Raw genomic sequence first — 22,353 nt, 5'->3', positions numbered from 1 at the left:
TTAGAGTACAGATTCTCTTTAAACACCCAGCAATGTTAAAGCGTTAAGTACTATTCTCCATCTGAGTCGTTGCAACTTGGAGGGAGATGTAATATGGGGTCTGGTGTCATCGCCGGAACCCAAAATTACCCTTATGTGTCCGTTTTGTCGCTCTGTGCTGAGCGCAGTGCACCAAAAGTCCTGCTTCATTTATCTGGGACTCCATCATCTTCAGGAGAAGAGCTGCTTCATTTCTGCCCTGGCTTCTGGTGTCGCTACTCTGAGAGGATGTGGTACTCCAGCCACTCAGTCCATCCTCTCATTGCTGGTTTGGAGAGGGCCTGCCTGTTACAACCTCTTACCTTCCCCTAGTTTAATGACAGTGGCAAGACTCTGGTGCGTTGCACAGCAGAACATGTGGCCATGTTGGAGGATTCTAAGAAGCAGCATGGAATTTTGTTGGGAGGACAGGATTGGGAGAGTGCTATCATAGCCAATAACAGTTAAAGGATAAGAGGCGCTCTGGTATGTATAAAATGGATTAAGACCATTTTATTTAGCACAAGCATCGCATTTCACGGGTCTCAACTCGCTGAGGGCACTCACAGTGCCAATTAGAAGAAAAACCAATAGCAAAGGGAGTGTAACGATCTTACCGGCCAGCAGCTCCAGCAAAGCTGCAGCCAGCTCCAGAGACAGAGCTCTGCAGAGAAATGCTTCCAGCGGCATCCCCGGCTCCCATGCGGTGGTGACTGATCCTGCATGTTCCTCCACTCTCCCCAGCCAAACACGCACGACTCTGAGAGATTAGTGTCAGCTGACACACTGTCAGCTGACACTTCCTAGCTATGGGAATTATTGGTCAGCTGCTCTCTGTTTCTTACTGTTATTGGCTGGTTTTCCTGAGGGCTGGTCTTTGATCCTTCCCTTCCTATATTTAAGCCCTTGGGCTGCAGTGTGTCCTCGCCCGTGATAGTGATCAGTTAGCTGGTTGTTGCTAATTGTTATTACTTGTGCTTTAGCTAGTTTCTTGATAAATATATATGCAGTTCTGCAAATATATATTTATCTGTTAGTTGAGCCGTTTGTTATTTTTCGGAATTACTATGTATGACCTTCCCCTTGACCTCGTTTCTGCTTTAGCCCTTGTACTTTCAGTCATCTGATCTCCTGTGTATGACCCTTGCTAGTTCTCAACCTTGTCTCCGCCTCTGCCCTTCTGTACTTTCAGACATCTGCCTTCCTGTGTATGACCCTTGCTAGTTCTCGACCTTGTCTCTGTCTCTGCCCTTCTGTACTTTCAGACATCTGCCTTCCTGTGTATGACCCTTGCTAGTTCTCGACCTTGTCTCTGTCTCTGCCCTTCTGTACTTTCAGACATCTGCCTTACTGTGTATGACCCAGGACTGATACCGAATTACCGTATCCTGTGCCACGTAATCCAGCGTGATAGGGAGCCTGTCTTTGGTAGTGGTTTTTCTTCTAATTGGCACTGTGATTGGCCTGAGGAAGCGGGCTGAGATCCGTGAAACGTGTTGCCTGTGCTAAATAAAATTCTTTGTTCACACAAGAATTTCATTATTGAGGTAAGCCACCTCACCTTTTTCGATATTAAATAGGTTGTAATTCATTTTATACATACCAGGGTGCCTCTTTCCCTTTAACTGTACTTAATTTACCCCCCAATGTCCCCTGTTGTAGTGGTTGAGCCAGAACACCTGTGGTCCTGAACACAGAGGTTCACTGTCACTTTTCATAAGCAGAGTGACCACATCCAGGTCTGGCCGGACCACTCCGAGTGGAGTCGGGTTCATTGTCTCCACTTGCTTCCTGCAGTTTGATGCCCCCTTGCAATCCGCCTTTGTGAGTAGTACTTCAAATTTTCTTTCTTCACGCTGTTCCTATCTAACATACTACACTATTTGGGCTCCTGTTTTTGTCTCCTGTACCTTTTTGCCTAGGGTGCTGCGACACCCCTCCAACTTTGTATCATAGCCAATAAGGCTGTCTGCTTGAAAGATGGGATCATATGACCTCCAAAGCTAAGGACCACTTTAGATAAGTATTGAATTTGTTTGAGGGGTTGGTAGGTATGTTCCTGGTTACACTTAGCCAAAATGTAAAGAAGATCAGCTCAAATTACACAAAGCCATAAAACGGAGATTGTTGGTTGCACATAGCCGTAGATATAAGGATGAGCCCCAGAGCTATGACAAGATCAATCCCAGTGATGATCGTAATCAGCAAAATTACGATTTCGCTAAATTTCACATACATTTTTGCAATTACGCCTATACGTAAATACGATTTGCAAACTAAATTGATTTTGTAGTCATTCGTAATTTTGCATAAAAATGTTGTGTCATTTAGAGCCGACTTTGGAGGTTAATAGCAAAACCCCCCTACTGACACCAAAATTGCTACCTATGTTAAAGTGAATAGTGGGTACAAGGGAAAAAAAAGAATTTTCCAAAAAGACCATTTTTCTTTGCATTTTTAAAATCAATTTTCTCAAAAACTACAATGTTGTTTTGAAAAATTCTTTTTTTTACTTATACTCAATATTCTCCTTAACATATGTACTAATTTTGGTAGCAATAGCATGTATGGGGGCTTTGCTATTAACTGCCAAAGTCGGCAAAAAAATTACACGAAAAATTACGCGAAATTATGAAATACTACTATTATATACGAAATCAATTACGATTTTCCCTGAAATTTTGCATTACGATTACGGTGCAAAAATGCGAATTTCGATGCAAAATTTCGGCCCATCACTGATCAATCCAATTAAAGTGTTCTCTACACCAGTGGTGGATGCTCGCTCATCCTACACAAACAATATGCACATCCACAAAGGGAAACATATCTGGATAGACAAAGAAATGCATAACTTACCAGAGGTTGCCTATTGGTGCAAAAAACCTTAGCCTCATGAAATACAGGAAGAAAGTCAGCAGATATACTTTTCCCACACTTTTTCACATTTTACTTTCTTTGGCTTTGCAAATTAAGATCACCATGAAGAATGTAGCCATGGAAAAAATCCTTATTGATTAAATTACAAACAACAAACAAACACAGAACACTTATATCGCGCTTTTCTCCTGGCGGACTCAAAGCACCAGAACTGCAGCCACTAGGACGCGCTCTATAGGCAGTAGCAGTGTTAGGGAGACTTGCCTAAGGTCTCCTACTGAATAGGTGCTGGCTTACTGAACAGGCAGAGCCAAGATTCGAACCTGGTCTCCTGTGTCAGAGGCAGAGCCCTTAAAGTGAACCTTAAGTGAGAAAAAAAAATGAGTTTTACTCACCTGGGGCTTACCTCAACCCCCTGCAGCTGATCGGTGCCCACGACGAGTCGCTCTGATGCTCCAGGTCCCGCTGGCGGCCACTTCCGGTTTTGCCGTCAGGACCCGTCAGGCTGGGGAACGCGGCTGATACTACGCGTTCCCAGCCAAAATAGCACCCCTATGCGGCCATATGTCCGCATACGGGTGGCCGCATAGGGGTGCTATTTTGGCTGGGAACGCGTAGTATCAGCCGCGTTCCCCAGCCTGACGGGTCCTGACGGCGAAACCGGAAGTGGCCGCCAGCGGGACCCGGAGCATCAGAGCGACTCGTCGTGGGCACCGATCAGCTGCAGGGGGCTGAGCTAAACCCCAGGTGAGTAAAACTCATTTTTTTTTTCTCACTTAAGTGCCTCTTTAACCACTTGAGGACTCAGCCTTTACCCCCCCTTAAGGACCAGCGCTGTTTTTTCCATTCAGACCACTGCAGCTTTAACGGTTTATTGCTCGCTCATACAACCTACCACCTAAATGAATTTTGGCTCCTTTTCTTCTCACTAATACAGCTTTCTTTTGATGCTATTTGATTGCTGCTGCGAGTTTTACTTTTTATTATATTCATCAAAAAAGACATGAATTTTGGCAAAAAAATGATTTTTTTAACTTTCTGTGCTGACATTTTTCAAATAAAGTAAAATTTCTGTATACATGCAGCGCGAAAAATGTGGACAAACATGTTTTTGATGAAAAAAAAACCCATTCAGTGTATATTTATTGGTTTGGGTAAAAGTTATAGCGTTTACAAACTATGGTGCAAAAAGTGAATTTTCCCATTTTTAAGCATCTCTGACTTTCCTGACTACCTGTCATGTTTCATGAGGTGCTAAAATTCCAGGATAGTATAAATACCCCACAAATAACCCCATTTTGGAAAGAAGACATCCCAAAGTATTCACTGAGAGGCATAGTGAGTTCATAGAAGATTTTATTTTTTGTCACAAGTTAGCGGAAAATGACAGTTTGTCACAAAAAAAAAAAAAAAAAAGGTTTCCATTTCTGCTAACTTGTAACAAAAAAAAATGAAATCTGCCATGGACTCAACATGCCCCTCAATGAATACCTTGAAGTGTCTATTTTTCAAAATGGGGTCATTTATGGGGTGTGTTTACTGTCCTGGCATTTTGGGGGGTGCGGAATTGTAAGCACCCCTGTAAAGCCTAAAAGTAGTCATTGCACTGTGGGCCTCTTAGCGCAGTTTGGCTGCAAAAAAGTGTCACACATATGGTATCGCTATACTCGGGAGAAGTAGTACAATGTGTTTTGGGGTGTATTTTTACACATACCCATGCTGGGTGGGAGAAATATCTCTGCAAATGACAATTTTTTGATTTTTTTACACACAATTGTCCATTTACAGAGTTATTTCTCCCACTCAGCATGGGTATGTATAAAAATACACCCCAAAACACATTGTACTACTTCTCCTGAGTACGGCGATACCACATGTGTGGCACTTTTTTGCACCCTAACTGCGCTAAGGGGCCCAAAGTCCAATGAGTACCTTTAGGATTTCACAGGTCATTTTGAGACATTTGGTTTCAAGACTACTCCTCACGGTTTAGGGGCCCTAAAATGCCAGGGCAGTATAGGAACCCCACAAATGACCCCATTTTACAAAGAAGACACCCCAAGGTACTCAATTAGGAGTATGGTGAGTTCATAGAAGATTTTACTTTTTGTCACAAGTTAGCGGAAAATGATTGTTATTGGGTTTTTTTTACCAAGTGTCATTTTCCGCTAACTTGTGACAAAAAATAAAATCTTCTATGAACTCACCATACTCCTAACGGAATACCTTGGGATGTCCTCTTTGTAAAATGGGGTCATTTGTGGGGTTCCTATACTGCTCTGGCATTTTAGGGGCCCTAAACCGTGAGGAGTAGTCTTGAAACCAAATGTTTCAAAATGACCTGTGAAATGCTAAAGGTACTCATTGGACTCTGGGCCCCTTAGCGCAGTTAGGGTGCAAAAAAGTGCCACACATGTGGTATCGCCGTACTCGGGAGAAGTAGTACAATGTGTTTTGGGGTGTATTTTTACACATACCCATATTGGGTGGGAGAAATACCTCTGTAAATGACAATTTTTTGATTTCTTTACACACAATTGTCAATTTACAGAGATATTTCTCCCACCCAATATGGGTATGTGTAAAAATACACCCCAAAACACATAATACTACTTCTCCTGAGTACGGCGGTACCACATGTGTGGCACTTTTTTGCATCCTAACTGCGCTAAGGGGCCCAGAGTCCAATGAGTACCGTTAGCATTTCACAGGTCATTTTGAGAAATTTGGTTTCAAGACTACTCCTCACGGTTTAGGGCCCCTAAAATGCCAGGGCAGTATAGGAACCCCACAAATGACCCCATTTTAGAAAGAAGACACCCCAAGGTACTCAATTAGGAGTATGGTGAGTTCATAGAAGATTTTACTTTTTGTCACAAGTTAGCGGAAAATGATTGTTATTGGTTTTTTTTACCAAGTGTCATTTTCCGCTAACTTGTGACAAAAAATAAAATCTTCTATGAACTCACCATACTCCTAACGGAATACCTTGGGATGTCCTCTTTGTAAAATGGGGTCATTTGTGGGGTTCCTATACTGCTCTGGCATTTTAGGGGCCCTAAACCGTGAGGAGTAGTCTTGAAACCAAATGTTTCAAAATGACCTGTGAAATGCTAAAGGTACTCATTGGACTCTGGGCCCCTTAGCGCAGTTAGGGTGCAAAAAAGTGCCACACATGTGGTATCGCCGTACTCGGGAGAAGTAGTACAATGTGTTTTGGGGTGTATTTTTACACATACCCATATTGGGTGGGAGAAATACCTCTGTAAATGACAATTTTTTGATTTCTTTACACACAATTGTCAATTTACAGAGATATTTCTCCCACCCAATATGGGTATGTGTAAAAATACACCCCAAAACACATAATACTACTTCTCCTGAGTACGGCGGTACCACATGTGTGGCACTTTTTTGCATCCTAACTGCGCTAAGGGGCCCAGAGTCCAATGAGTACCGTTAGCATTTCACAGGTCATTTTGAGAAATTTGGTTTCAAGACTACTCCTCACGGTTTAGGGCCCCTAAAATGCCAGGGCAGTATAGGAACCCCACAAATGACCCCATTTTAGAAAGAAGACACCCCAAGGTACTCAATTAGGAGTATGGTGAGTTCATAGAAGATTTTACTTTTTGTCACAAGTTAGCGGAAAATGATTGTTATTGGTTTTTTTTACCAAGTGTCATTTTCCGCTAACTTGTGACAAAAAAAAAAATCTTCTATGAACTCACCATACTCCTAACGGAATACCTTGGGATGTCCTCTTTGTAAAATGGGGTCATTTGTGGGGTTCCTATACTGCTCTGGCATTTTAGGGGCCCTAAACCGTGAGGAGTAGTCTTGAAACCAAATGTTTCAAAATGACCTGTGAAATGCTAAAGGTACTCATTGGACTCTGGGCCCCTTAGCGCAGTTAGGGTGCAAAAAAGTGCCACACATGTGGTATCGCCGTACTCGGGAGAAGTAGTACAATGTGTTTTGGGGTGTATTTTTACACATACCCATATTGGGTGGGAGAAATATCTCTGTAAATGACAATTTTTTGATTTCTTTACACACAATTGTCCATTTACAGAGATATTTCTCCCACCCAATATGGGTATGTGTAAAAATACACCCCAAAACACATTGTACTACTTCTCCCGAGTACAGCGATACCACATATGTGGCACTTTTTTGCACCCTAACTGCGCTAAGGGGCCCAGAGTCCAATGAGTACCGTTACCATTTCACAGGTCATTTTGAGAAATTTGGTTTCAAGACTACTCCTCACGGTTTAGGGCCCCTAAAATGCCAGAGCAGTATAGGAACCCCACAAATGACCCCATTTTACAAAGAGGACATCCCAAGGTATTCCGTTAGGAGTATGGTGAGTTCATAGAAGATTTTATTTTTTGTCACAAGTTAGCGGAAAATGACACTTGGTAAAAAAACCCATTAACAATCATTTTCCGCTAACTTGTGACAAAAAGTAAAATCTTCTATGAACTCACCATACTCCTAATTGAGTACCTTGGGGTGTCTTCTTTCTAAAATGGGGTCATTTGTGGGGTTCCTATACTGCTCTGGCATTTTAGGGGCCCTAAACCGTGAGGAGTAGTCTTGAAACCAAATTTCTCAAAATGACCTGTGAAATGCTAACGGTACTCATTGGACTCTGGGCCCCTTAGCGCAGTTAGGGTGCAAAAAAGGGCCACACATGTGGTATTGCCGTACTCGGGAGAAGTAGTACAATGTGTTTTGGGGTGTATTTTTACACATACCCATATTGGGTGGGAGAAATATCTCTGTAAATGGACAAATGTGTGTAAAAAAAAATCAAAAAATTGTCATTTACAGAGTGATTTCTTCTACCCATCATGGGTATGTGTAAAAATACACCCTAAAACACATTGGTCTACTTCTCCCGGGTACGGCGATAGCACGTGTGGCAATTTTTTGCAGCCTAACTGCGCTAAGGGGCCCAACGTGCAATGACTACCTTTGGGCTTTACAGGGGTGCTCACAATTTAGCCCCCCCCCCCCCCCCCCCACATGACAGGACAGTTAACAAACCCCACAAATGACCCCATTTTAAAAATAAGACACCACAAAGTATTCCATGAGGGGCATGGTGAGTTTATAAAAAAAATTCTTTTTTGTCACAAGTTAGCAGAAAAGGATACTTTGTGAAAAAAAACAAAAAACAACAATTTATGCTAACTTGTGACAAAAAACAAAATCTTCTATGAACTCACCATGCACCTCACGGAATACTTTGGGGTGTCCTCTTTCCAAAATGGGGTCATTTGTGGGGTCTGTCCTGGCATTTTAGGGCCTCTGCAATCATTACATGTATGGCCAGTATTTCTGCTATACTCCTTATATTGGGCATACAGGTAGTGCATTCTGGGCTGAAAGGAAAAATGAATGGCAAACATCCCTTCATTCGCATCGATCAATGTGGATGAACAAATATCTGCCAAAAAATGTGAAACAAAAAGAAAAGAAAGAGAGACATAGGAGCTGCCACCCCAAAAATCCAAACCCACCAGCTCGTATGCCCAGGCAATCCTGATTTATTCATCCACATTGATCGATGTGAATGGAGAAATCATTGCTTGAGTTCTTTTTTGATACAAAGTGCTTGCCAAAGCATATGAACCCCAACACCACACCTTGGCCCATATGCCTCGGCAAACGTATCTTTTTTACTGTGGAGGAGAAATCTCGTCCTACAGCGCTGCATGCACTGATTTTGTGTAACCTGACAGAAGCGCAATGCTTCTGTCAGGATGCACCATCAGTGCTGCAGCTGATTGGTCGGTCGGTCGGTCGGTCTGGATAGAAAAAAGAGAGAAGAAAAACGAAAAAAACAAAACAAAAAGGAGGGGAAGGCGTCCGCCTGGACATAGGAGCTGCCACCCCAAAAATCCAAACCCACCAGCTCGTATGCCCAGGCAATCCTGATTTATTCATCCACATTGATCGATGTGAATGGAGAAATCATTGCTTGAGTTCTTTTTTGATACAAAGTGCTTGCCAAAGCATATGAATCCCCAACACCACACCTTGGCCCATATGCCTCGGCAAACGTATCTTTTTTACTGTGGAGGAGAAATCTCGTCCTACAGCGCTGCATGCACCGATTTTGTGTAACCTGACAGAAGCGCAATGCTTCTGTCAGGATGCACCATCAGTGCTGCAGCTGATTGGTCGGTCGGTCGGTCGGTCTGGATAGAAAAAAGAGAGAAGAAAAACGAAAAAAACAAAACAAAAAGGAGGGGAAGGCGTCCGCCTGGACATAGGAGCTGCCACCCCAAAAATCCAAACCCACCAGCTCGTATGCCCAGGCAATCCTGATTTATTCATCCACATTGATCGATGTGAATGGAGAAATCATTGCTTGAGTTCTTTTTTGATACAAAGTGCTTGCCAAAGCATATGAATCCCCAACACCACACCTTGGCCCATATGCCTCGGCAAACGTATCTTTTTTACTGTGGAGGAGAAATCTCGTCCTACAGCGCTGCATGCACCGATTTTGTGTAACCTGACAGAAGCGCAATGCTTCTGTCAGGATGCACCATCAGTGCTGCAGCTGATTGGTCGGTCGGTCGGTCGGTCTGGATAGAAAAAAGAGAGAAGAAAAACGAAAAAAACAAAACAAAAAGGAGGGGAAGGCGTCCGCCTGGACATAGGAGCTGCCACCCCAAAAATCCAAACCCACCAGCTCGTATGCCCAGGCAATCCTGATTTATTCATCCACATTGATCGATGTGAATGGAGAAATCATTGCTTGAGTTCTTTTTTGATACAAAGTGCTTGCCAAAGCATATGAATCCCCAACACCACACCTTGGCCCATATGCCTCGGCAAACGTATCTTTTTTACTGTGGAGGAGAAATCTCGTCCTACAGCGCTGCATGCACCGATTTTGTGTAACCTGACAGAAGCGCAATGCTTCTGTCAGGATGCATCATCAGTGCTGCAGCTGATTGGTCGGTTGGAAAAAAAGAGAGAAGAAGAAAAAAAAAAAAAAAAAAAAGCAAGCAAGCAGCAAAGCACTTCAATAACATTAACTTTTTAAACTTTATTAAATATGTTCAAACCAAACAATAACATTGGTAACCAAATATTAACTTTTTTGCTTACCTGTTTTTTTTTTTTTTTGTTTTTTTTTACCTGCGAGCTGAGGATAAACTTCTCCTCCCCCATGGGTCAATGTGCAAAGTGCAAATCGCACAGATATGTGGCGAAGTACATTATGCATTCTGTCCCAAGTGAAAGGAGAGGTTTCTGGCAGGCCAGTGTATTTGGATCTCTCAAAACCTGATGTTTGGGTTCACACTGCATACTGGCCTATCCGGTCGGTCGAGCCCGCCGCACCGTCTCGCCCAAAATAGATCTTCAGGGAATACCACAAGAGTAGCATTCGGCCTAGTAATTAACTGCGTCGCCGTAGACTAACATGACTTCCGGGCCGACCCAAATTGCCGCAGAAGCCACGCAGTAACGTAGGCATGCACTAGCGTTAAGTCAAGCACTTCCGGCGTAGGGGGGGACCGCAAAGTGTGACTTTTGCTAGGCAATTTGCCCTAACGCATCGCGCCAGTGTGAAATAGCACTGAGAGACCCTTGTGTGCCTACTGCTGTGTCTGTAGTTCCCTAGGTTCTAAAAGTGTGCCTTCTCATGGTACCTCTCATAACACTCCCCTAGGCATAGGCCAGGCTGGTCAGGACAGCGGGGACAGTAAACGGGGGTGTCATGCCTTATTCCAGCCTTGCTGCAGACACGACATCTTTTTCTGGGGTTGCGTTGAGTTGGGGTACTGGGAATCGGGTAGGCGTAATGCCTTCCATGCAGCCGGCTAGTTGCATTTGGGGGTTGGGCTCTGTCACCTTCTGGATAGAGGAGTGCCGAAACAATGTCTTCCTGGAATTGAAGGAAAGATCCAGTTCTCCCAGCCTTACTGTAGAGAACAAAGCTGTTGTACATCGCCAATTGAATTAAATACACAGACACTTTCTTATACCAGCGTCTGGTTTTCCGGGAAATTAAATAGGGCCCTAACATCTGGTCATTGAAGTCCACCCCTCCCATGTTGGCATTATAGCTGTGGACGGCGAGGGGCTTTTCAATGACCTCTGTTGCCCGTGTAATTTGTACTGTCGTGTCTGTGTGAATGGTAGACAGAAGGTAAACGTCCCTCTTGTCCTTCCATTTCACCGAGAGCAAGTCATCGGTACACAAGGCGGCCCTCTCCCCCCGTTGAAGTCTGGTGTTAACGAGCTGTTGGGGGAAGCCCCGGCGACTAGGCCGCACGGTGCCACAGCATCGGATTCCTTCTAACTTTAAGTGCTGAAAGAGGGCCACACTTGTGTAAAAGTTGTCCACATAAAGATGGTACCCCTTCTGGAACAAGGGTGACACCAAGTCCCACACAATCTTTCCACTGCTCCCCAGGTAGTCAGGACATCCGACCGGCTCCAATTTTGAGTCTTTTCCCTCATAGACCCTAAAACGAGATGTATAGCCTGTGGCCCTATCACAGAGCTTATACAGTTTCACCCCATACCGGGCGCGCTTGCTTGGGATGTACTGTTTGATGCCAAGGCGCCCGGTAAAATGTACGAGGGACTCATCTACACAGATGTTCTGTTCAGGGGTATAAGCATCTGCAAATGTGGATGACAGGTGGTCTATGAGGGGCCGAATTTTGTGGAGCCGGTCATAAGCTGGGTGGTCTCTTTCATGACAGGTGTCGTTGTCATTGAAATGCAGGAAGCGCAGGATGATCTCAAATCGCGTCCTGGACATGGCAGCAGAGAACACGGGCATGTTATGTATTTGGCGTGTAGACCAATAAGAGCGCAATACATTTTTTTTAGTAATACCCATGTTGAGGAGAAGGCCCAAAAAAATTTTAAGTTCGGAAACTTGGAGTGGTTTCCACCGAAAAGGCTGGGCGTGGCAGCTTTTCGGATGGGCGGTTATAAATTGTGTGGCATATAGGTTGGTCTCAGCCACAATTAAGTCAAGGAGATCCTGGGTGAGGAACAGTTCAAAAAAGTCTAGGGCCGATCCTAGTTCAAATGTCTCCACCTGGACTCCAGACTGGGCGGTGAAAGGGGGCAGTATGGGTGCGGCGGGATCAGGGGAATGCCAATCAGGGTTTGCCAGCACCTCTGGAAAACCAATGGGAGTACGGGCCCGTCTACTTGGTGGCTGCGGATCGGATCTTAATTCACGTACCACCGAACCAGTTTCTACTTCCAGGATGGTGTCCGCCACTTCATCAGGGTCTTCTGCGGAAGTACTGGTGTTGATAGGCCCAGGAGATGCTGCGCTGCTGGTGCATGCCTCACCAAGAAAAATCAGATCAGCGCCACTCTGCTGCCCTTGAGACTGATCTTCCGCCACCTGCAGTCCAGTGACATGGGGTGTGGTACGCCTGGCTCTAGCCGGGACCTCAACCTCGTCATCGGAACTATCGGTCTGAGAGCCACTGCTGTCTACAGGATCGTACTCTGAACCCGAAGATTCGTCGAATAAGTCGACCCAATCATCCTCATCCGACTGGTCCATGTACCTGTAGATGTCTTCATTGGAAAACCTCTTTTTTGCCATGGTGGCCTGCTAAATTTAGGAGGTATTCCTCTGAGACTACCCAGGAAAAGAGCACCTACCTAGCGAAAGGGAGTACTTGAGAGGTAGAAAGCTGTGGTCACTGAGTTTAGATAAAAAAAATCAAAACTGATGTTTACAGTGCCACAGCTTGTGTACAGTGTTTTTTGCAGTGATCAGAAAAAAGAAATTTCTGTCACTGCGGTGGGGCGGGCTGAACGCAGTGCAGGCGAACGATCAGGTCTGATCGGGCAAACACTGCGTTTTTTTGTGGATCCTAGAGACCCTAATATAGATCTGACTGTGATCACTAATAATCACTTACAGATACTATATAGTACCAATGCTGATTAGCGACAGTGATGACGCTAATTAGTGACTGTGGTGCAGTGGGCTGAGCACTAACTGACACTAACAACCCTTTTGCTTAGATAACTGGCCTAACTGTTTGTTACCACTAGTGATACTAAAAATTTTTTTAGATCACTAGGACAGTGATAGTGATGGTGATGGTGAGGGGGGGGGGGGGGGTTGGGGATCAGAGAGCAATCACAAATAATCAAAAACAATCACGAGACAATTACAACACAATTACAGCAATCGGCGCAATCAAAGCCAATCACGGACCAATTGAATCCAATAACGTGACAATCAAAAACCAATTACGTGACAATTGAAGCCAATCACACGACAATCGATACTAATCACAGGGCAAAACAGCCAATCAGTGGGCAATTGGCACAATCAAAACCAATTACGGACAATTGAAGCCAATCACGCGACAATCGAAGCCCAATTACGTGACAATCGAAGCCAATCACACGACAATCGATGCCAATCACAGTGCAATTGAGACAATTGTAGCCAAACAAAGCACAATCAAGCCTTACAGACAGGAGATAAGATACACAATGGCAGGGGGGAGAATATACGCAATCAATGAACTAGGACGGTGTGGGGAGGATCGGAAGGGGTGGGGGGGTGATCAGATACCCCTAAGGGGTAGTTGGGGGTCTAATCTGATGGATAGGAGTGACAGGTGGTGATAGATGGGTTATTGACGGGTGATAAGTGGGTGTTTACAGGGAAAAACAGATGTAAACAATGGACTGCTGATGTGATCAGGGGGGGGGGGGTGTCTCGGAGGGATCTGAAAGGGTGGGTGGGTGATCAGAAGCCCCTAATGGGCAGTTGGGGGTCTGATCTGATGGGGGGCAGTGGCAGGTGGTGACAAGGGATGATTGACAGGTGACGGATAGGTGATTGACAGCTGATCAGCGGGCAATTACAGGGAAGATAGATGCAGTATACGGGGGGGGGGGGAGATCTGAAGGGGTGGGGGGTGATCAGATACCCCTAAGGGGCAGTTGGGGGTCTGATCTAATGGGGGGCAGTGACAGGTGGTGACAAGGGATGATTGACAGGTGACTGATAGGTGATTGGCAGCTGATCACTGGGGAGATAGACAGATGCAGGGGAGATAGATAGGTTCAGTATACAGGGGGGGGGGGGAGTCGGGGGGAGATCTGGAGGTGTGGGGGTGATCAGATACCCCTAAGGGGTAGTTGGGGGTCTGCTCTGATGGATAGAAGTGACAGGTGGTGACAGGGATTTATTGATGGGTGATATGGGGGGTGGTTAGGTCTGATCTGCGGGCTGCAGGGGGGTACAGGGGGGTGTCTGATGGGTGCTGCGGGTGATCGGGGGGTCTGTGGGGCTCCTAAAGTGTGTGTGTGTGTTGCTATACTATGCCTGCTCTCCTCGCTGGTGGTCGATCGCTAAGTGTGACCACCAGCGGGAGGCAGGCAGTATAATACAGTTTGTTACGTAAACAAACTGTATTATACTCATTCTATTGGGCAATTTGAATGTTTACAGCCCGCCGGCGCTGCTGATTGGCCGGCGGGCTGAAGTCACATGGGGGCCGAAGAGTGTGACGTAGCGATCGCGCGGCTACAGCCGCGCGATCGCTCGTTAATCAGGCTGCAGCCGGCGACGCAGTACTGCGTCGCTGGTCCTGCAGCTGCCACTTTGCCGACGCACGGTATAAGCGTGCGGTCGGCAAGTGGTTAACCATTACTCCATTCAGCCACACTTACAATTACAGTATACCAGGCAGAAGAACATTGGAGAGAATCTGAGAACCATTGTGATTCAGCAAGGCTTACCTGGGTTTACTAAAAATGGTCTGCTTTTAGACGGCAAAAATTTAGAACCCTCTATATCAGAAGAGGTCAGTCATATCAGAAAATGATAATGATTGCTGAAATGTTGTGTGACTGCATTCAAATGTCCACACCATCAGAGGAAAGTAGTATTTTAATAAATGCAGCTTATGCTTAAAGAAAGAAAACTCCATGGATGTCAAATTCCATTTCTTGTGGATCATATCCATACTAGTGTTTAGAAAGGCCTGAGAATCGGAGAAATGTGTTCTACTTGATGAACTGCACCTTTCTTGATTCAGTCCAATCACTTAGTTTGAGCTGTGTCATAAATGTGTCCTTGACCCTTGAAGACTGGAGTTCAACATATCTGCAGTAATCCCTTAACCCTCCTGGCGGTTTAATTATTTCCGCCAGGAGGCAGCGCAGCAGTTTTTTTTTTTTTTTTTTTTTTAAATCATGTAGCGAGCCTAGGGCTCGCTACATGATAGTCGCTGCTCAGCGGCATCCCCCCGCCCGCTTCGATCAGGAAATCCCGTTCAAAGAACGGGATTTCCTGGAGGGCTTCCCCCGGCGGGATGACGTCACCGACGTCAGCAACGTCGTGACGTCATTGGGAGCCCCAGGCCACCCCTTGGCGCTGCCTGGCACTGATTGGCCAGGCAGCGCACGGGGTCTTGGGGGGGCGCGCAGCGCGACGGATAGCGGCGATCGAGCGCGGGGCGGCGGCGATCAGTGTGCTGACGCAGCCAGCAAAAAAAAATTAAGTAAATCGGCCCAGCAGGGCCTGAGAAAACCTCCTGCGCGGCTTACCGCCAGGAAGGTCAAAGTGTACCTGAGGTGTGGAAAACTTTAAAAGATATGCATGCCTGCTTATACGCTTAGGTCACAGACACTTTCTGGCCCCTTGTTGTCCTCACCCTCCTGCCTGTCCCTCCATGCTGCCACTGTATATCCTGTTCTATCCACCCAGTGCTCTCTCTTTGTGCACGTCCCCACACAGCTGAGTGTACTAGCCACCACCTGGAGCATACTGGGTGGTCATTGCTGTAAATGGGTGCTAAAGCTGGAGCATGGTGTTGAGGCAACTGACAACAAGAGGTCCCCAAGTGACTGATGACTTAAAGAGAATCTGTACTGTGAAAATCTTACATAAATAAAAGTACCAGCCTGTTTGTTGTCTTCTCCTAGCCCCCTTTGTGACATTTTCGCAGCTCCCCGCTGCGTTCCTGGTGATAAAATCACTGTTTTATTCATTGTTTTTGTAAACAATAAAGATGGCCGCCAAACAGGAAATACATCATCAGAGCAGGTGCCTGTTTGCAGTTGCTCCTCTCAAACGTGACTTGACTGCTGGAATGTTTTTCCCACTTGTTGCCTTAGCTACTTGTCTGGGCTTTGAACTGATCTTTCTGCACTCACAGCTGTTCACAAGGTCACAGACAGGATGGCTGTGAGCAGAGACCTTGCATGTGACTCATACACACAGCACACACACAGAGCCTGCAGGGGGGCATGGAGGGGGTGTGCATAACTTCTCCCTATCACAGCAGAGGCAGTGCATTCCTCCCTGGCTCGACAAGGCTTGACAAAGAAAAGAAGATTAGCTATATTACAGAGACAGTGCAACTAGAAAAGGCTGCAGTAATCCAGAGCACATTAGAACAGGTATAGGAACTAATAGGATACAAGAAATAAGGCTGAAAGTTTTGTTACAAAGTCTCTTTAAGAGAATAAGTAGGTGTGCAAAACTTTTATAGTTTTTTTAACCTCAAGTACACTTTAAACAGTACATGTCAGTCAGTCTTGAATGGTGCATACACCAAGACCACACATGGTCATTCAAATGGGGCACATTCAAATATTGAATTTCTTACCAATAAGCGTATTTGAATTTACCCACTGATTTCCAGTTGGTCAACATCATGGTCTAATAGAAAGCCCTGGTGAGAAATTAAAATGCTCACCAATGGGTCTTCTGTCCTGATCAGCATTGCAGTGGATTGTGACAAGGATGGAGGTCACACAAGGCAAGAGCTCCTACCAAGATATCAATTATAGAAGAAAAGAATGGAACACAGAAAAGTAGATAACATGAAGGATAGAAGATAAAAGACTAGAAGTACAGAAGACCAGAAAAGAAGAAAGGAATTTACAGATAAAAATGACAGAGGAAGGTAATATACAAAAGAAAACAATGTCAGAAGATAGACGTGTACAGAAGAAGATAGTACTAGATGAAAATAGAAGATACTGGATCAAAAGAAAGAAAGATACAGTTGGAAAAATAAAATTATATTTTTAACTAAATGCTATTCCGTTTTCTATTTTAAACAAGGAATACTAATAACTCTTTATTAAAAATAGTTGTTGGTGGTGGAAGGGTTCGTAAGAAAAGACCCACTTAACCTATTTGTCTGGCCTGGGAATTCTCTGATTATTTAAAGCGGAATATAACCCTGAATTTCAACTTTGCTCTAAAACATTATTTACAGCATATTATATGCAACCAGCATTTTTTTTTTACTAGACCAGCATTGGAAGGGTTACACACAGAGCTTTAAAGTTCTGTGGAGAGAAATGCTGCCGCAGCCGAAGTTTAGATAGATACATTTAAGTAAACACAATGTAACAAGTGAGGAATGTGACTCACTCTCTCTGTGTGTCCGGGAGCTCCTGCACAGTCAGTGTGAGTCACATTCCTCACTTGTTACATTGTGTTTACTTAAATGTATCTATGTAAACTTCGGCTGCGGCAGCATTTCTCTCCACAACTTTAAAGCTCTGTGTGTAACCCTTCCAATGCTGGTCTAGTAAAAAAAAAAAGGCTGGTTGCATATAATATGCTGTAAATAATGTTTTAGAGCAAAGTTGAAATGCAGGGTTATATTCTGCTTTAAGAAGGATTCCACATTTTATCAACTCCCTGTGACACTTTACTAACAAACGTGTCTGGTCCCCAACTCTCCAATAGCACAAGATCCTAAACATTAGACAAGGACAGTTTGTACAGAAGTGGGATAAGGGTGGAAGGCTTCTCCATCCTTCATTTGCAAGTCGCCCTCTAATGTTATTGACTATGTAATTTGGTATTTCTCAGGGGCCTTGGCTTTAGGAGCTATCAATCCCTGGCTTTTACCAACCTGAATAAGGAACAAGAGTTCATTTATTTTTTTTTAAATGGAGAGGGGAATGCTCATTTTTGGTTTTCTCTAGCTTTTTAATTAAAAGCAACAACTAATAAAAAAAAATTCTACTTCTGACACACTATGGAAGCTCACAGGCAAATGTCTGCACAGTGCTTTAAAAGTGCCATCACATACCTTGACTTCCATGTACTGTACATTCTGGCATATAAGACTACTTTTTAACTCTTGAAAATCTTCAGAAAAGTCAGGGGTCATCTTATACGCCGGGTGTCATTGATGCCGGGTGATACGCCCTATCCTGTTACAGCCCCTCACTGCTGAGGACTGTAGTGAAGCAGGCGCACATGTGCGAGATCTGAGAGGCAGAGAAGGAGGTAAATAGGATACAAGGGTGGGCCAGAAGGGTGAAAGAGGCGTGTTTTATGGGCACAGCACAATCTATTCTTTCATACTGCTCTGATAAATAGGGAGAGCTGACCAATCCAGTTAGGGAAAGGGAGAGTTGACCAATCCAACCAGTCAATTGCCTACACTATTATATACTGGGTACCACATACAGTACAGCACCAGTATATGTTCATACATAGCACCAGTATATGATGTTTTTTTAATTTTTATTTGGTGTGCATTGGAAGAGGGGTAGTCTTATATGGTGAGTATATCCCAAACTCAAGTTTTTTTTTTTTTTGGGGGGGGGGGGGTCCTCTTATACGCCCAGTTATCTTATACGTGGAATATACTGTATTTATTTGATAAATATGGCTGCCATCTGGCTATTGCAATGGTTGATAATGTATAGATAAGTGTATATGCATGCAATGAAGCCACGCTTGGTTACAATAGAGCCAGCAATGACTCCAAAAGAACAATAGGTTGCACTCTGGATTGCACAATGCTGCTCACTTAGTTATTAGGTAACCACTGCAAAACCAAGGTGAGAGACTGTTACATACAATTCTTTACCTTAGTAAATCTGGTTCTTTATGTCTTGTTTCAGTGCCATAGAGTAGGGACATAGTTAAAGGAGAACTACACATTGTGCAAATTAGTCATATCTCTCTGCCTGGAGATGGATTTAGAGTAATATAAATGTAAAAACTTCATGCTGCAGCTGATCTGCAGGAAAATGTGAATAGTACAGCTTATAATGAAACTAATGTTCTCTCCAACCATGTGTTCCTAGTTGTAATGGCTGAGGTTAATGATTCAGTGCTGCTAGCGCAGTGCAGAGGGGAGGGCTGAGTGTGAACTATGGGGCAGGAGCAGAAGGCATTTGAGCTGAATAATAAAGATAGGGAAGAGCAAGGATCATTGCAGGGACAAGCTGAGGTGGATATGTCCGGCTAATTGGTCCCACCACACTGCATACAGTATGTTAAAACAAAACGGACAGCACTGCCTCTGGTAACACACTTTTTTATTCATATTTAAGACTGCAGAAATTAACCCTTTATTTGTTCTGTGTTTAGCATAACTTTGTCTGCATTCAATAGGCAATGCATGCCCTGCAGAATGGTGCAAGCTTCTCCTGCGCTGTTCAGTCTCTTTGCCATAGGCAAGCTAACTAGCTGCATATAAATCTAGTATAAAGACAGGTAAGGCAGGTAAAAATATATTTTTTTAAACTAAAATAGGACTAGGGAAAAATAGGACAACAACAGTTTTCAATCACTGTCATCTGGAAACGGTTAAAAAGCAGTTATGCACAAATAAATACTGCTAAAGGTGGCCACATACAATAAAATAAAATAATCACATCTTCCAGCAATTTGATAAAACAATTGGTTGTACAGAAAAATCGAAAACTTTTTCTTTTATTTGTTTGAAAAATGTGATCAATTTTCCCATTTTTTCAATTTAAGTTAATCGGGAGTGGTGGATTTGTGTGATGAATTGTACGATAGCTTGTCAATTTCTTAAAGTGAACCTAAACTGAGAAGGATATGGATTTTTCCTTTTAAGATAATACTAGTTGCCTGGCAGTCTTGCTGAGCCTCTGCCTCTAATACTTTTAGCCACAGCCCCAGAACAAGCATGCATAGCAGGTGCTCTGACTAAAGTCAGACTGGATTAGCTGCATACTTATTTCAGGTGTGTGATTCAGCCACTACTACAGCTAAAGACATCGGCAAGAGAGGCTTAAATTAAGACTTTGCTGGTATTGTTTAAAAGGAAAAATCCATACTCTTCTCAGTTTAAGTTCCCTTTAATAAATAGGCATAAGAAATCTTTCCAGAAATTCAGAGATTGCAATCAATTTTTTTATAAATAGGGAAAAATTTAACAAGCGTGTGTGGTACATTGGCTCACAACATATTCATGTTTGGTGGCTTGTTCTACCACCAGCTCAGGGGAAGTGCGATGGGTACAGTCTGTGCGCCATCCTACGCTAACTTTTTCCTGGGTTGGTGGGAAGACACTCTTGTCTTCAATGATGACATGTCTTTCTTCATCTCTCACGTTACCTCCTGGGGCCATTTCATAGAGGACATCTTGATTCTGTGGGACAACCCTAGAGAGCTTTTTGTGGATTTTGTTGAGATATTGAATAACAACCAGATAGGAATGAGGTTCACCTCTGAGATCCAGGAGAAAAGCATTGCTTCTGGACCTACAAATTATAAAAGGCAATGATGGACATTTACATACTGACATATTTCGTAAAACCAACCTCCACTAATGCCCTACTACATTGGCAGAGTGCACATCCGATATCTCTTAAGGTGGGGATACCAACAGGCCAGTTTTTAAGAGCCCGTAGAAACTGCTCCACTGAGGACACCTTTGAGAGAGAATGCACTCTGCTTAAGGGTAGATTTACACAGAGAGGCTTCCCACCAAATGTGGTTGAAAGGGCATGTAGAAGGGCAAAAGACACACCTAGAAATGAGACTCTAGTGGTGCAACCCAAGCAAATTGATACAATATGTGTCCCGAGATTAATAGGATCATTTTCTAGACAGTCACATAGAATTTTTCGCATTCTGGAAAATTATTGGCCCATCCTGCACCAGGATAAGGTTTTGTCTAAATATCTATCCCAAAAAAACGATGGTCACTTATAGATGTACTTCAAATTTACGTGATATCCTTGTCCATAGTGCTTATCAGGAGGAACCTGCCCAGAGCTCTATGTGGCTACCACCCAAACCGTAGGGCTCATACAAATGTGGTCATTGTAGGGTCTGTCCTTTTATGCCCAAAATACAGACTTTTCTCTCAAAAAAACAATGGAAGGAGGTTTGAGATCAGAACATTCATCAACTGTAATACCCCAGGAGTTGTCTATGCATGCAAGTGCAATTGTGATCTCATGTACGTGGGTCTAACGACAAGACCTTTAAAACAACATGTTTGAATGTGGAACAAAGGCGCCAGCAGGATAAAAGTTGATAAAATCCTTAAAAATGTTTGGAGGAAGTGGTGGACTTGCCTCCCACTGAGGCGCCTCACTGAGGCACTAAATCTGATACTACAGAAATCCTGTTGTCAGGGGTGTTGCTAGCCCCAAAGATCAGTGGCATGTGCCCCGGATCTATTCTGGGGTGCCCCAGATGTCCCCCAGGCAGAGTCAGCTTTGGTAGGCATGCAAAAAGCTGTGGTGCATCAATCAGGGGTATACTGGGTGATGTGGTGCCATACTGGGCACTGTGAAGCCTTTATGGAGGCATGCAGGGAGCTGTGGTTATTCTGTGAGGGCATGCTGGGAGTTGTGGTGCCTCAATGGAAGGCCAGTAGGAACATGGGAGGGGGTACACTAGACGGTCACGGAATGCTATGGGGGAACTGTCATAACTTGGCAGCAGGCCAGCCCGCCCAGCAGAAAGCCAGACTAGCCAGCACAAAGGCCAGGTAACTCTGCCTAGTTATGTCTAAGTGACACTGCCTAATTATGTGATATGCAGCATTTTGGTTTTTGTTGTTGTATTACTGGAGAGGGGACTTCATCCAACATTTTGCTGGGCAGGCCTTCTTAGACCACTGTTAAGTTCATGTAGGCTCCACCCATGACCACACCATATTCTGGTGCGTGGCCACCCCCATCTCCGGAGTGCCCAAAAGTGCCCCGGATCTCTTAGGATCCTAGCCCTGCCTGTTGTCCCCATTTTGTTTGCCTGATGAAGCGAGCTTGACCTGCGAAACGCGTTGCACTGTTGTTTGGGGTACCGTATAATAAATGTATTGATTTATATGAAGACAGGATCTCTTGTCTGCTTCTGGGAGGCAAGTCCACCACTTCCTCCAAGCATTTTTAAGGATTTTATCAACTTTTATCCTGCTGGCGCCTCTGTTCCACATTCAAACATACTGTGTCCACTCCTGATGGAGGGGAGTGCCACCCTCTTTCTTTACTACAGAGAGCAACTTCTTACTCCTGAGTGAGGACAGGCCTAATCTCCTCACCTGCCTTTATAGTGGTTGCCTGAATGGTAACGCATGTTTGTGAGTATAATTTCTCTCACTAAACCACGTACCAATTATCTGTAACATACTACACCATATTGGGCTCTCGGTCTTTCCTTTCTTTAAAACA

At 44.2% G+C, this 22,353-nt stretch overlaps 1 long non-coding RNA gene across 5 annotated transcripts in view; it reads left to right on the top strand.

Annotated features, from left to right (window-relative positions):
• Positions 1-22,353, top strand: part of LOC137539148 (uncharacterized) — a 413,808-nt gene that overhangs the window by 181,102 nt on the left and 210,353 nt on the right. The window contains exon 5 of one of the 5 annotated variants that reach the window (XR_011024935.1): positions 16,662-16,909. The exons of the other annotated variants lie outside the window; for them this stretch is intronic. This is a non-coding gene — a long non-coding RNA (uncharacterized lncRNA). Of the gene's footprint in view, positions 1-16,661; positions 16,910-22,353 lie in introns of those variants that run through there. 5 annotated transcript variants of the gene reach the window in all.

Source organism: Hyperolius riggenbachi, chromosome 11 (assembly GCF_040937935.1).
Source record: "Hyperolius riggenbachi isolate aHypRig1 chromosome 11, aHypRig1.pri, whole genome shotgun sequence".
In the NCBI taxonomy this organism is placed as follows: Eukaryota; Metazoa; Chordata; class Amphibia; order Anura; family Hyperoliidae; genus Hyperolius; species Hyperolius riggenbachi.
The sequence above is the reverse complement of the archived record's forward strand: the minus strand, read 5'-3'. Positions and strand labels throughout refer to the sequence as shown.